Genomic DNA, 7998 nt, shown 5'->3' with positions numbered 1-7998 from the left:
GAGCCCCAAGGCATTACTAGTGGATCGGTGCACATTTCAACTCCAACAGCACTTGTATCCCAGGCGGCCATTATTTAATGCATTACTAGTGGATCGGTGCTAAATCAACCCATACATAACTCAGTCTCTGTCGCTATTTACAACTACTACACAGACAGACTCAAGGTTACAAAGGTTTAAAAAAAGTCTTCACAGAGCTTCATTTTGTTGTTTATTTTTAATATTTAAAATGACACAAGTCCCATAAACTTGTAACAGCTGTTATACATGCACGCAGGGGAATTTAATTTTTTTTTGAGGGGAGGTAAATAGGTACAACTCCATGAACCTACAGATTTTTTTTTAACAGTTATTAATTATTATTGGTGAACCCTGCATAGTTACCTTCAAATACTATTAAAAACTTTATGATAAAAATAAAATAATTTGACTTTACAAGTAATACTGCACAAAATGCTATTCTTATTTGAGCTGATGTCATTTTCTGTTTAAAAAATGCTGTTTTAAAACATTTAATTTTGTTTCTAATTGCAACAACCTACTATTAATATTGGATCACATCAACTATAACATCATTGCTCCCTTTGTTTATATTGCTCTGTTAAAAAAAATCTTATCTAAAATTAAAGAAAGTAACTAGCTAAATAAATAAAAAAATATTTTCCATAATCATGAAAAAGTTTCTCGCCTCGTATTTTTCATTACAGCAAAAGCAATACATGAATAATGTTATAATACCAATTAATTAATAAAAAAATAAATATCACAAATAATATTGCGGAAAATGCTACCATTAATTTTATTACATCATTTGATATAAATACAAATTATTATTATTATTAATGTTACTTTACATTACACATTTAAATTGTTTGGGATTTTGATTTGTAGTTTCAAGTATTTCAAAAATGACCCCCCCCCCCCTCAAAATCTGGCAAAAAAAGGAAAAATTCAACAAAACTACAGATTTCTTTTAAAGTGTCATTGATTATTATTTGTCAACTCATCATAACACCCTGATATCGGTACTGATAAACAGTTGGATAATATATTAATTCACTACTTGCAAGCATTGTTTTTATTCAGCAGATCAATGTATTTTTTGGAATTTCTGTAGTTTATTTTTTCACCTTTATGCTATTTTTTTAATTCTACCACAATGAATGTGTGTTATTTAAGCTAACAACTGAGCTAACACAATGCATTTCCTGTTTATCAAAAGGTCTGCTCTTGGAGAAAATCAGAAAATCACTTCTAATATTTCTATTTTTATGACTATTAAGAACTTGTAGATTGTTTTTCTCAAAGTTTGCTGGAGTTCTTTTGTTTACTACCACTGTGTCATCACTAAAATTAACATTTCAGGTCATCCAGTATGAATTCTAATCGTAATTCTGCATGGGGAACTACATATATAATGTGTTTTGGTTAATACCACCTCCCTGAACCTCCACAGGTTTTTGATATTCATACAGACACTCAGAGCGGAGATTCAATTTTGGGCTAAAATGGTGATTTCTACAACCAACACTGCTGATTCCTCACCTGCTTTTCTTCTTCATCTTCTCCTTCTGCCTCATTATTCTTCTCTTCTTTACAGCTCACTAAGCCATCTGCTTTCATTCCATCACATTAGCAACTGCAGAAGGTCATATTTTCCATCCAGGAACCTGTAACACACACATGGAAAATTGTGCTGTTTTAACAAAATAAACTCTCAATTTAGGTAGTTTTTCCACTCTGGTCAATTGCTGTGTTCACCTTTTTTAATTGTAAGCTTTCTATTTATATATATATGCGCATATGCTCCTCGGGAAATGTATTTTTTTGTTGATTATTTTTTAATTATGTTCAATTTCTTCACTCATTTCTAATCTTCTATGACTACAGCACAAAAAATAATAGACAATGTCACATATTGTATTGAGCGTTTGAGTCAAAAATATCAGTTTGAAAAGGGATCATTGTTAAATATTCAAGCTTATCAAACAGTTATGACTTCTTACAGTGGTCTGTTTAACACATGTTGGGGTAAAACAAGCTTTTTCCTCACAGCAAACAGACAATTAGATCAGTGACACTTCACTGTCTAGGAAAAGTCTCCTAATAAAACTCGACAGACTGTGAAAAAAGCCAAAGCTGGATGTGTTTGGAGGCCTCACTCTACTTTGACCCACAGTGTTTTGACACACAGGGAGACCTTCTGACATTCAGCATCGGTAGAAAACCTCCAAACCACCATTCACACCATGACTGAACTGTTTGCACTGCATTTGTTTGGTGATTTTAAGAGGACCCGAGCAGGTGCCCTGGGGAACTCCCAAAAACTCTACGCATAATGGCTGTTTACTGGATATTAGGAATCCAATAGAAACATAATTATACACTTACCATCAGATTTTCTACTCACGTTAGTCATTTAATTTGAGCTGCTCACGGTCATTAACAAATTTGATTTATGAATATGATGATGCGTGTGCTAAAGCAGCAATTATTTCAATCTGAACATCAAATACCACCGTTTATCTTTAAATAATGCCTGGTTAATGTGTTTAAAATGTTACCTCTGCTTCAGTTATTATCATAGACTGTATACAAAAGACATATATAGCCAATATAGTGGCTGCTAACTATTCTCTATTTTCTACTAAATAAAACTACAATTTACTAAAGTAATATGTTGTTTTGAAAGAGGCTTCAAACTAGCAACAGAGACCATAAACGTATTAGGAAAAGGTTTACTGAGGTGGCAAATCAAGCAAGAAGTTGGGTCATTTTCTTTTTTGCAACCAAGGAAGTTGCCCCCTGCTGGCTATTAGCAATAACTTCTGTCAGGTTTGATGCAAAAAGTTTTGTTTGAGAACCGAACATAAAATTAAATATGGCATGGTTCATATGCACTGTAAGGCAAATAAGTTTTCCTATTGCTCGATGCATACATTTGAAAATTATTGTATTAACATCTACACCTGGCAGCGGGTCACTATGACAAGAGCAGGTATAATAATATAATAATTTCTGTACATGAGAAACTTGAAGTTCTCTGTAGTAAAGTAGAAAAACAAAACTTGCATGAGCCAAAATGTATTTGAAAAACATTCAAATACAGGATATCAGCAAAAATCTAGCATGTTGTCTCCTTATTTTGCACTACTCCATTAAGGGGGAAAAAATCATTAATTTGACTAATTGTGTATGTTTTAATGATGTTGCTGTTATGATTGGTGTCTTTTTATGCTTCTAGGATGTATATACAGGGCCAAATGTGCTGTAAAAAAATTAAAAAGCTATAACTTTTTGGAAACATTAGGAGGAAGGCCTAGCCTCTGATCAGACTGTGAGTTGACAGAGGATTAAACATTGTGTTCAGGTCAGGATTGTTTTTCCCAGAGCAAATATTTTGAACATGAGTTGTTTGTCTGGGAGCAATAATCACCAATTAGCTTCTCCAAGAGAAACACACATAAACAACGCATCAGTCAAAATGGATTTGAAAAACAGAATATTGGATATCGGCAAAAATCTAACACATTGTCTCCTGATTTTGCACCATTTTTGCTAATTTCACTCGCTAAAAAACACATTGCATCACAGAAGCTAAATGTGCTCCAACTGATTTTTCATTTATATTAATGCTCCATAAATGATTATTAGCAGAAAATAAATTTTGCACAAATAAAAAATAGGAATTTTCCTGGAGGAACAACTTCATTTAATGCTGAGGAAATAAAAAACGAGGGACCTCAGGTAGATTCCCTGAGGAACCCCACTAAAAAAAAAAAATCATGTCTTGATGGTGTTGCTGTTATGATTTGTGTCTTTTTACGCTTTTAGGGTGTCTTTAAAAGGTCAAATGTGCGATAAAAAGCTGTGATCTTTTGGAAATAATAGGAAGAAGTCGTAACCTCTGACCCGACTCTGAGTTTACAGATGCTAAACCATTGTGTTCAGGTCAGGATTGTTTCTCCCAGAGCAAATATTTTGAACATGAGCTCCTTGTCTGGAAGCAATAATCATCAATTAGCTTCTTGTAGCCTCTCGAAATAAAACAGACATAAAAAGAGCAACCCGTAAACATGTTGTCCTCCTACTGCACTCTTAAAAATGATGTGACATAAACACAAAAGAGCCATTTCCCAATAAAGGATTAGTATTTAGAGCATTTCCAGACTGGATGAGGTGTTGAGGCGTTGAGTTTCTAGAAGGCAGACATGGTCAAAGTGACTCATGTACTTTTGGGGGGATTTTTTGGTGTAGAAACAATATGGTCGCAAGATGTTTGGTGGCATCGTAGCTGCTGACATGCCTCTTGTATGTTCTTCTCTTGTTTTTCTCACAGTAATGGAGGATGTGCAACATCTGGAAGCGCTCAGGAGGCCGAGCTGAAACCTCCTCCTTCCCCCTAGTCGGTTCTCAGGGCAAAAACTTCAAAGCAGGCGGCAGAAGATAATGTTTTCACTCGGCGACGAGCCACCAACGGAGCGGTGCAGCCAAATGTGGACGACGTGGGCAGGTGTAAAGAGGCCGAATTAAGAGGCCAAACTGAGGTCTGATGGGAGCTGATTTGGGCTTTTAGCTTCTATTTCCTGTCCTCAAGGTGTGGTTTGAGGTTTTAGGGTCTCCATCTCACCACCAAGTGAGCGGTTCAACATGAGAAAACACACTGTGAGGCAAAGAGAAATTTTCCCTTATCACTGGGGCTTTATGTGGGTTTGTGTAGGGTCAAAACTTTAGATCTTTTCCTGTAGAGCATCGTCAACGTAATGTCCAGTATTTCATTTTTCAGGTGAAATATTTCAGCTTAATTCAAATTTTATTGTCACGTGCAACTGAATTTGCAATAATTCAACTACAGGCGCAGTGTTTCATTTTGAGGCGCAATATTTCATGATGTGAAATTTCAAGTATTTCACATTCATATGCAATGTTTCATTAATTTGCGCAGTATTCAACTTCATGTGCAATCATTTATTGTTCAATAATTCACTTCCATGTGTAGTATATTTCAATTTCAATTGCGATTGTAACATTTTAACTTAATGCGCAACATCATATTTTCACATGCAATAGTCCTGGACAGAACTGCAATGTGATTGGACAGAACAGGTTAAAAAAGGGCGGGATCCGCAAAGAATTTATGACCTGATTTTTTGGAGCTTTTAGGACTTTGGCTCAATTAGATGACATAAAACTAAACTAATAACTGAATAAAGTGTTGAAAAAAAAAGTTTAAAATGATGACATTCAGTTCATGTACTGTAAAAAAATAAAATGACGGGAAATATCTGTATGTTTTTTTTTTCTTGGTTTTGTTCATTTAAATTCAGCAAAATAATAACTTCATGTTCACAAATCATGAAAAAATGAATTACTATTTGTAAAAATACAGATTTGATGTGGACATTTTTTACAGTAAATTTGATTAATAGGTCTATACACATTTTTTCTTTCAAATAAGAAATATCTGTAAATAAAATAATAAAAAATATTTTGCTGATTTAAATACAGTAAAAAATGTAAATAATATATATATATATATATATATATATATATATATATATATATATATATATATGTTTACACATTAAACAAAATAAAGCAGACTAAACATAATTTTCACACCAAAAATCTGTATTTTTTCAAATGATGAATTGTTCTTTTACAGAGTTTTACCATTAAATAGCCGTCTTTTTTACTGGATTTAATGTTTGATTGTAAAATTACACTTTTTTTCCTGTTTTTGAATCAGGAGACAGTCTTATTTTTGTGTATATTAAGCATTAAATATTACAGATTTGCACCGTTTTGTTAAATTACAGATATTTCTCAGTCAAAATTTAAAAAAAAAACACAAAACTGTGAACATCCACATCACAAATCTGTATTTCACAAATAGTTTTTTTACAGTGTGTGGCTGGGAAATTTGACTATCTTACATGTTTAACTTTCTAAAAATCTAATACTTTACTGATATCTGTTGTTTTTTATGATTTTTTAACATCACAGTATGCCAACGTTCAACGTATTTTTCTGAAACAGATTTCCTGTTCAAATAAAGTTGTGGGTTTGAATAACGACAGTCGCTTGCTTGCTCGAGAATCTTTCTGTTTAAGGCGTCTCTTTTTTCTTTTTCTACACTGAGATACCAAATGATAAATATTTCCGTGATGCTCAGCTGTAGAAATCTCTAATCTGGGCTCTGAACCCCGGAGGTCTGAGACTTTCTCACAGCAGTGAGGTCTCAATGAAAAGGCAAAGCGCAGAACACCTGCTGCTCCTCTCGGGTCTTTTATTTGGTGGAAAGGTATGTTGTTCCGTCTCCGCCGCCTCCAGCACCTGATATTTACTCGACGGTCGGGGGGGCCGACCTCCGACCTTCTCCGTTTCAGCTCTGCGGGTCTGACCTTCCTCCTGCAGCGAAGTCAGCTCAGTCACAAACTGTTTTCAGTCACATGACGAGATAATGAATGGAGGGAGCACACGAGGCTCAGCAGAAGGCCTTTTCTTTTAGGATTTTAGCTCGGAAAAATTCAAGATTTGTGGATTTTTTTGTTTAAAATCATCATATAACACAAGATTTTTACAATTAATCTGATTTTTGTGCTCTAAAATGGCAGAATAATGAGAAAATGCAACATTTAAGAGGAAAAAATAGCTTCAAAGTAACGCTCACAACCAAAACTGGTGGTGTTTTCGTAACTTTTCAATACTACAGATGAAATGCTTTCATATCAAAGCCAGTCGCTGTTAATAATTCATTTCATGTGCATCACTTTATCCTCATGTTTCTCCACAGTGAAGCCTGACTGGACACTCACTTCCTCCATATGCTGCGATCCACAGCGAACATACAGTTCAAGAGAAAATCTCAATCCATGCTCATGCATTCAGCGGCTGATTAAAGAGGTTCGGTAGTTTACTGAGACACAGTAAAATACAGGAAGTGTAATGTGGTTCTGGATAACGAGGAGCTGCAGAAACACGTGGGAACAGAACGTTTCCTTCTTGGTTAATCGAATCGCTGTAAATGTGATGGTATATTTTCATTTTATGCATATTCAGGGGCTTTTTTTCTCCATATTCACTTTGTAGAAAAGCAAAGATTTCATATTACTGTCACTGAAATTGTACGGACTGTAAAAATACATCATTTTTAAATGCAAATACTCTGTTTTTACATGTTTTTATTAGTGTGATTTAGGTTTAGATGTGGATTTGTTTGAAAGGAGTGCTAAAAATAACCAAAACTACACAAAAAAATAGAGCAAATCATTGGATTTCTTTCAACTTTCCAACAGTCCTTGAACAAAAACACGTGTGATGTGTCGTTCTGTTGCTAACCTGTACAGCCTGATCCATCAAAAAAGAGACGGAAAATTCTATATTTTTTGGGGGGAACTGAGATGTTTATTAACGCTTTTAACAAAATTGACGAAAAAAAAGAAGAAAAAAGCCGCATCATTTTGTTTATGATATATTTTTGTATCGCATTTGATCCATTGGGCAGTTTTGGCAACTTTTTGCTCACAACAATCTATTTATTATTCCGCCAAAGACGGGGAGCCTCGGTGGAGTTATTAACCACGCCCGACGGGTATGTCGGCGGGGTTATTGCATTCGGTGCGGTATGTATGTGGCTATGTCCGGTCTGATATCTCTGCAACCGCTGAAGTCAGGATAATCAAAGTTGGCAGTGAAGATCAGTCTAAGGTCCTCTGCTCAGTTGTGGAGTTACAGGTCAGCAGATCAAGTAGGGAGGGAGATACGTAGGATGATCAAAATTGATACATATTGCATCAGTTGTATAGGGAGGACAGGGTTTTCGCCAGCAGAGGGTGTGGTTCTGCCCTCTACTGAGGGCTCATCTAGTTTGATAATTGCCGTCTGTCTGTCTGTCTGTCTGTCTGTTGGCAACATTACTCAAAAACAGATTAACGGATTTGGACGAAATTCTCAGGGAAGATCAGAAATGACACAAGGACCACCTCGTTACATTTT

This window comes from Acanthochromis polyacanthus, chromosome 22 (assembly GCF_021347895.1).
Source record: "Acanthochromis polyacanthus isolate Apoly-LR-REF ecotype Palm Island chromosome 22, KAUST_Apoly_ChrSc, whole genome shotgun sequence".
Classification (NCBI taxonomy): Eukaryota; Metazoa; Chordata; class Actinopteri; family Pomacentridae; genus Acanthochromis; species Acanthochromis polyacanthus.
The sequence above is the reverse complement of the archived record's forward strand: the minus strand, read 5'-3'. Positions refer to the sequence as shown.